Source organism: Amia ocellicauda, chromosome 6 (genome assembly GCF_036373705.1).
Source record: "Amia ocellicauda isolate fAmiCal2 chromosome 6, fAmiCal2.hap1, whole genome shotgun sequence".
Classification (NCBI taxonomy): domain Eukaryota; kingdom Metazoa; phylum Chordata; class Actinopteri; order Amiiformes; family Amiidae; genus Amia; species Amia ocellicauda.
The window spans coordinates 50142579-50151032 of record NC_089855.1 but is presented as its reverse complement, the minus strand read 5'-3'; the positions used below and the strand labels follow the sequence as shown (position 1 = coordinate 50151032).

The 8454-nt window shown below is 45.0% G+C and overlaps 2 non-coding genes across 2 annotated transcripts; one reads left to right on the top strand and one right to left on the bottom strand.

Moving 5' to 3' along the window:
• Positions 1-5754: 5754 nt before the first annotated feature.
• Positions 5755-5826, bottom strand: trnae-cuc (transfer RNA glutamic acid (anticodon CUC)). Its single transcript has one exon. It is a non-coding gene; the product is annotated as a tRNA-Glu (tRNA).
• Positions 5827-5961: 135 nt separating this feature from the next.
• trnaq-cug (transfer RNA glutamine (anticodon CUG)) lies at positions 5962-6033 on the top strand. Its single transcript has one exon. It is a non-coding gene; the product is annotated as a tRNA-Gln (tRNA).
• Positions 6034-8454: the final 2421 nt, after the last annotated feature.

Genomic DNA, 8454 nt, shown 5'->3' with positions numbered 1-8454 from the left:
TTCATCACCCGTGTCCCTGCGGGGATACTGTGGACTTTCATATAGACTCTTTCGATCGGGTACTTGGCGTTTGCCGTCATTAAAGCCTGCGCATGTCCTAGTTTAACCGCCGGGGAGACGGATACTTTTTTCACAAACAGCGAGGCCGATAATATGGTCAGTTTATATTTTTCAGTATCAGGGGTCATCAGACAAAAAGCACTTTTACTACGGATCATTTTAATTTTAATGTCTACCCCGTTGAGCATGAGTTTTTCTTGGAAAAATATGTCTGCATGAATATGTCCCATTAGCTCAAAGGTCCTCCCTTCTGTTGAAAAGGCCGTTCTTTTTTGCAAACCCTTATTGAGTCCCTCTGGATCCTGGTCGTCCATAGCTTCCGGGGTGTCTTTGAAGAAAAGGCCGGGGCTGAACTGTTTGCTTAGGGTCTCCTCACTATAATTAAGGATACACTCCATCATGGCCCTATAGGGGTAAGTATTGCTGCTTTGACTAATGAGCCGATCTCCCAGGGTCACATCCACCTGTGAAAACATGGTGGCCACCGGGTAATTGATGACCCCAGCGTTGGCCGTCTTCTCGATTGCATCGCCATCCTCATCAGTCACTTTACAGTTCATTAAAATAAATGTGTTATTCAAATCAATATAATCCTCGCCATTGCCAGCAATAAAAAACTCCAGAGGGGCCGTATCTGAAATTGCGGAAAGAGGGGGTATCTCTACATATATGCTCTTATCTATACTCGTTTGAGTGTATGGAACTGTAAACAGATCCAGTTCTGATTTGACGCATTCTTCCGATAGACTGTGGACAAAAGACATTTTTAAAAGATGTATCCTGAGGCTCTATTTGTCTTTCTTTGAGACTTTCTTTTTGCAGGTTTTTTCTTGTGCTGCTTCCTTCTCCGAGTGTTTCCACGATATGTTGGAGAATGAGAGCTTCTTCGTTTTTTGTTAGCCACGGATCTTCGTCGCCCTGGTGGACACATACTGTTTCTTCTTTTACCCCCCCTCCTCGCCATTACCATGAGACCCGAACCCTCCTGCTGCTCATGGCTAGCTGCCCGGTTCATAACATTGGTGAACACGTCACTAACAATATTTTTAGCCGCTGATTTCAAGTGGGGTCTGGCTATAGCAGAGCCTCTCTTAAGCAGGGGTACGGCCATTCTAAAGAGACCACGAAAGAGTCCTCCTAGACCGGCTCCATACATTGTGGGGGCTCCTACAAAACCGGGCAAGCCGTTCACGGCTTGCATCTTGTAATAATCCACATAGGCGCTAGGATCTACATAACCCCTCGAGGTAGCCATTTTAATAATGTACACACTGTTTCAGGGGTCGAAAATGTAGTTTGACAATAACTTTACCGAAGCGGAAGGGTACGTTGATATTCTGATCCGATTTTACTTCGATCGTGATGTTGTCAAAGTGGGTCTTTGAGACTGGTACGTAGTGTGGCTTGTCATAAGTAATTGTGACCATGTCATTGCTTTTACCTTTAATAAGTACATTTCTCAAAAGGGGGACATAGCTATCCCCGACCCTCTGGTGTGTTATGATATCCGTATACACATAAAGAGTGTAAAAGCCGCCACTGATGTCAGCCGGGAAGGGTGCCACCACTTCTGAGAACCTGCTCTCTGTGTCAGAATAGAACCCTAATATACGCCCCAGTTGTCCTTTGGTTTGAATGCTAATACCAGGTTTTGACACCTTGTACACTCTGTTTTTAATAGGGTTGTAATATAGCTTGATGTTGGGGGTGCCTTCTGAGAACTGTTTATGCATCTCATCTAATATTGTATCCACATTGTCATAATAACCTCCTTGCATCGTGAATGTCCATTGACTCTTTTTAACATCGTCAAAAATGGCGAAGGTGGCATCCTTATCTTGTAAAACAGCCCAAGTGTAAGGATACTGTATTTCCGCCAACCCCACTTCCCACGACCCCCTTAGATCTATAGATTTTCCAAATTGTACCGTGTAACTGGATATTTCATTTTTAGGGTATATATCGAGAGAGGCGTTACTGGGTAGAGTCACGTAGAAGCCTCCTGATTCCATCTTGAGTATCGAAAGTAATGACCCCATCACACCAGCGGGCATGTTGTTATAAGGCTTGAATATCACAAACCTGTTGTTCCGGGACCCAACTATTGAACTTTTCAGGCCATCCAAGCCATTTCACCAACACATATTTTTTCCGGTTCTGGGTTTTCTCAGCTAATATCTTTTCAACTCTGTATACAATGTCTTTACCCACAATAATTTTTTGTAACTCGGCTTCATAAAACGTTCCTTCTATATCCTCCCCGTCATAGTCTTTTAACCGGTACACGGGGGGGTCTCTAGCCACCTGTTCGGTAACTGTAAAATATTCGTCAGAAAATGTTTGTTCATAACCTTTGGCAAAAGTACTCCTTAGATTTGAAACGCGAACCACATCACCGATGTTGAACTTATAAGTAGTTTTCCCCTTCTTAATAAATGGGCCGTATAATTTTTTATAGACCTTAAAAGAATTACTTTGATCAACATCTATAGGCTTCATTTTAATACTGGCGTGATACCCTTGGTTGTAAGCATCGATAAAATCCTGAACTTTATCAAAATACTTGAACGTGTTGACCGCTGTAAAATATCTCCACATTTTGGTCTTTATGGTGCGGTTAAACCTCTCCACCACCGATGCCTAAAGCTCATTACCGGTGGTGAAATGATGTATTTTGTGTCTCTTCAGTAGATTCTGAAATTCTCTGTTGAGAAACTCTTTTCCTTTATCAGTCTGCAGTTTTTTAGGACATCGTCCCTGGGACAATATATCCTCAAAGGCCCTTGTCACCGCCCGACCTGTTTTGTTATGTAGAATGCGAGCCCAGGCATATTTTGATAACACATCGATACACATCAACATAAATTTGTGACCATTGTTATGTTTTGATAAATTTGACATATCGACTAGATCCATTTGCCATTGTGAGTCTATGTCAGTTGCATATACACGGTTTCTTTTAAAGTTAATCCTGAGAGGTTTATGTAAGGTATAGGCGTCTTGTTCCCGTAACCATTCTGAAACAACCACATCATTAACCTTCACGCCGGCCTCAGCGAGTCCTCTTTGAAAACCCTTCTTACCCGCCAAACCCCCAATCTTGGCTGGGTTGTAGTATAGTTCATGCATTTGGGGAGCTTGCCGAGTCATTCTGCCAAATAAACACACAGACCCACACTATGCGCAAAGTTTTTATACAAGGTTTTTTATTCAACTTCAGGAGAGCAGATACCCCTTTTTAGACATTTGAGAAAAGTATAACATACACAACAATTTTTTCTACGGTCCAGACAAAAAGAAATCAGATGATTGGTTACTTGATCTATATCAACAAATACCTGTTTCTTTATCTTGTAGGCACACACCTCAGTTACATATGTAAATAAAACAACAATATGACCTATTTTAAAAGTAAACAGAGGGGTATTAAACATGCTCAGTAAAAGGTCATACAGATGTTGATGAAATGGCCTAATATCATTCTTGGCCCCCTTGAGCGCTTCATCCCAGTGTTCATACCCCCCGGTCTTTGTTACAGCAACCATTAACTTTTCCAGGTTTGAAAGTTGATCCTCATCGATGGTTAAATCTGTAGAGAAAAGGCTCGCGTTGGCTACTTTTCTGTCAAGCACATGGTGTAATAGCGCTCTCAGGTTAGCTGCAGAGTGTTGATGACAGAACCAGTTGCAGCAGCAGTCCAGAACATTCCCCATGTTCAAAGTCCCTTAGTTCAGGTCAGAGTCTGAATCAGTGGCGTAGATGTCGAATTCTTCGTCGCTGCCCCCAGCTTTAACTTCTTTACGGAAGAAATAAGCTTTTAGCTTGCCAGCGGTTTTTCTACTTGGCTCATCCAGGTCATTGAGCAGCTGCCCAAGTTTCTCTATTATAAACGGCTCCTTTTTCAGCTCCAGCAAAATCTCATCTATGATTTTCTGGACTTGTCCAGCAGTGACATGTGTGTGGGAGTAAGACAGAGCCTTGATTAGTGCCGGTTTCAGCCACGGTTTGTTCAGTCTTCTGTAAAACACGTTGAAATAGAACAGGAAATAGTAACGGTCTGGTTCAAACAAACAACTGTGTCTCAACTGACTGGGGTGATTCACTTCACACCCCCGACAGACTTCTTTCAGAGCTCGGTCGATGAGAGCACTCAGAATATACACCAGGGTGCTTTTAACCACTCTGCTTACTTGGACACCTACCCCGGGCATAAATCCTGCGTCTTCATCACGCCCCCGAGACCGTCCGATGCTCATTGGGTCGCCTGGTGGTTTGTGGGGTGTTTCTACATCCATTGGACTGACCCCCTCCTGAGACGCACAGACGGTAGACAGTTCGGCAAAATCGAGGCCCTCCATGAGCTCCAGAGGCTGGGGATCCCCGAGACTCATTTGGACATCCATCGCTCCGCATGTTGTTTCGTCCTGAGGGACCGGGGTCTGAGGTCTTGGAGGGTAACCGCAGTCAGAGGGTTCCGGAGTGTATACAAAATCTGGGGAATAGAACCAGGGGTGATCCCGGGTTTGAAGAGGCCTGTAGAGCCTGTCGACGTCCGCAGCTTTCGGGTAAGACATTCTCTTTAATTTTAAACCATGAATGAATTGTTGCGCCTTTTATCCTATCTCTTCACTACGTCACGACACACCGCCCTCTTAGAAGAGAGTAGACCCTGAGCCGTCAGACCCCCCTCCAACCCCCCACAGGTCGTCTGTTTTATCATCGTCGTCGTCATTCAAGGGGGATATATAATCCATAATCCAGCATATTCTCCTTCTAACAGAATCCAGTTGTGAACATTTGGTCAAGATGTCAAAACCATCATTTATACAGTTTATGACCTCTTTCAAGAACGGCCAGTCCACGGCGTCAAACATAATTTCAGTAACCTGTTTTTCTGGATCCTCCACAACCCCTTCAATAGGGTTTGTAATCAGGGTACTGCTAAACAAAACCTTACGATCAGTAGTTAGAGATAGACTCTTCACCACTGTACCGTAGTTCTGCAAGCTTTCCCATTCACACCTTTCAAAACTCTGAGTCGGAGACTCCGTTTCGCCTTCTCTTGGACCCTCTTGCAAGCCTTCTAGAGTCTTATCCACAAGCCCCAGGTCTCTCCATGCCATCACCTTCAACCAGTCCTCAAAAGAGTATTCAATCACCGTCTCAAAAGGTTCCAACGTACCCTCCTTCTCTCCCAAAGCAAAAAGCTCCACTCCAACATAGCTGGGATCCCTTTTAAAGCGGTAACCCCGTCGACCCCCCCAGAACAACACCCAGGAGCGTTCAATCTTCAAATTGGTGAGTACAGGAACCCTTGCCCGGGATTGTTTCTTGCGGGGTTTCATGTTGATGTCGCTGGACATGTTGAAGAAGCGGGATGTTTCAGATGCTGAGAATTAAAGAGGTATTGCCTAAAAGCAGCGCGGGGTCTTAAATAGAGAGGAGAGTTTCGGGGCGTTGCCTTCGGGGGGGGGGGGTCTTTATGGGTGGCCTTGTTGTTCAGGGTTTTAGGGGTGTACACTTTCTGACGGATATGACGTAGGAATAATTAAGGAAATAACTCTAAAATCACGCCCCCCAATTATGACGTAGGCATATTAATAAGCTTAGGGCATACGTCATAACAAAATAGGCCGCGCCCAAAAAACCCTACTATCTACTCACAGGTCCTAGGGGAAGAGCAACAGATCCACCTTCCCTGACCGGGAATCGAACCCGGGTCGCGGCGGTGAGAGCGCCGAATCCTGACCACTAGACCACCAGGGACAGCTCCGGAAGTGACCCGCCACACGCAGCACTCTGGGCGCAACTTGGCTCACTCTGGACTTGGCCGTGCGACAGAGCGAGACGTGTGCGTATAGCAGAAACCTTCGTCACGGGCAAGAGGTGGGCAGCGGGCTTGGTTCCATGGTGTAATGGTTAGCACTCTGGACTCTGAATCCAGCGATCCGAGTTCAAGTCTCGGTGGGACCTGGGGCCCTTGGCAGGGGCAGTGGCGGTGAAGCGGTGGTCTCCCTGCGTGAGGGCCTGTGTCTGCGAATAAGGCCTGTTTATGTTCCCTCTTGGGAGGCTTGGAGATGAATTGGCGAAAACTCCGGGTCGGCCTGGTGCGTTCATCTTCCTGGTGGTGACCGCGTGGCTTAACGGAGAAGAAGGTGCCTGTGTTGACAGATTACAGATAGATTATTTCCCTTCTTGGAAATCATCGTTAAAGCGAAAAGGAACTTTGTAAACCAGCTAGCTTGGAAGCAACCACGTCAGGGCATTCTTTCAGTGAGACCTCGGTTTTTCACAAGCACGAGTGAAGCTTTAAAAGAAAATGACATAGAATGTTTGCGGCCGTTCATCCAATCAAGCCCGAGTCCGATTGCGGTCTGTCTTCCCTGGGGGCGGGGGGGATTGTGTTTTGTGAGATCCGGGGGAGAGGTGAGGTGGCTTTCTTTGGTGTATGCCAGAGGTCCGGTGAGAGGTTGTCTTTTACAACTGTCCCTCAGTCAAAACCAAAAACAGTCCCTGCCAATCTGGGAAAGCCATTCAGTCCACAAACAGAGTTTTGACAAACATCCTGCGGGCTTTTTCTCCACCGTTTGATCCTTTTATCGTTGACAGGAATTTCTACAGGGTACGTCCCGAACTGGTGCCTCAATGGCTGTTTGCTAGCTCGATAAATCTAACTTGCTCGGTCTGCATACTATCTTTAATCTAAAACATCATACAGTCTCTTCGGTCTGACTTCGGATCGGAAGATTGAGGGTTGGAGTGCCTTTGCGGTCGTTCCTGGGGTTACGACGTCGAAGCGGCATCTCGGTCGTTTTTGGGGAACTTCGGAAGGGCCAGCCGGCGTGCTAATGCTGCAGCCGTCGCCGGCGCGTTGTGTCTGATAACCTTACGGCAAACAGGCAATGCCTTGCGCCTGTGTCTGCGGCAAGAAAAGTGAGCGACTCTCCCCCGCAACCGGGGCATGAGCGCCTGAGGCCTTGGAGAATGCGGGCATCGATCCCGCTGCCTCTCGCATGCTGTAGCGTAAGGTACACTTATACATTTCAATTAAAGAAGTGAATTTATAGTATCACCTTATCACGAATCCTGGAATCTTGTAGAACTCAATTTCTGTAATAATTGGACGCAGACACCAATTCCAAAGATATAAATTGTCAAATGTATTCAAAACAAAGACTAAATGTAGCACTACACTAATTATACAAAAGGGAAAAACTAATTACAATTCAACTCTAGATCAACAAATCGAAGACAAATCACTTCCGTGACCAAATCAAAGACCATGGGATCACATATGATAACACAAATCGTTAAACAAAAAAGGTTATAAACACATTGACTACAATACCGGTTAGTAAGACGAAGGTGAGTCTCTCGTTAGTATTATTAGTCAGACATTAAATAACTACGCAGGTTAGTATTTATGTCAGGTAACTTCTCGTTATATATATATCAGTCTCATTCACGTTTAGGTGCCGAGAAAGATCCTATCATTACTTGTTACCACAATTTCCCTTAACTGATTATTATTCAATGATTAAGGATAGGCAGGGCCACCAATAATCTAATGTCTATTAACTTGTGTCAATTTCAGACTAAACAGTTAAACAGGAATGAGAAGATATTTCTCGGCGTTGACAGATTTTATTTCTAAAATTATCAACAAAACAGTTTAATGCAACACACATTTATATTTAAGAAAACTAAATGATATTACACATTCTAGAGTTATGAATCACAGATTAACATTTCTAATTGATTTCTCAAATGTCATGAATCATGAACTCCAAACTGTTAAACTTATCTGAACTTCGTCGCAGAGAGGCCTCTCTGGCTTCGGGCTCAGATAACAGCACACGGCACGAGGTCCGTGTGGTTTGGAACAAAGGCAGTCCGGTTCGGCTTTGTCCAAGAACTTCCACTCAGTCGATACACCTGGAAGTTGGGGTTTCGCGAAAGTAGAGTCGTTTCCAAACAGATTTTCCACTGGTTTGAAGGCTCCAAGGTTGTGCACAAAATCTTCTTGGCAAGCAGGGTCTCTCACCGTACTTATTTGAAGACAAAGTCTTTGAGGAAAGCAGGGCCGTGTTTGTTCCAAGGGTCAAGTTTCTTAAGACTCAAATAGCTATTTAAATGACTGACACTTTCGTATACAGTCGACTTAGTCAATTGTCCAGCCGTAAAACTCCACTGATCAGGTGGGCACAGGCGGGCAGCGCAGTCTGTAAAGTTCTTTATTTAATAAAGTCCTTTAAAAGAATTCTTCGTACGGCTCAATCTCCTTCTCCCAGTTTAACACTTCGGTTGCCGGCAAAGACTTAGTTGGTTTCTGGTTCCGGTTCTGGCAACAAGGCTACAGGTTGAGCTGTGGCAGCGAGTTACTGGTTCAGGTGA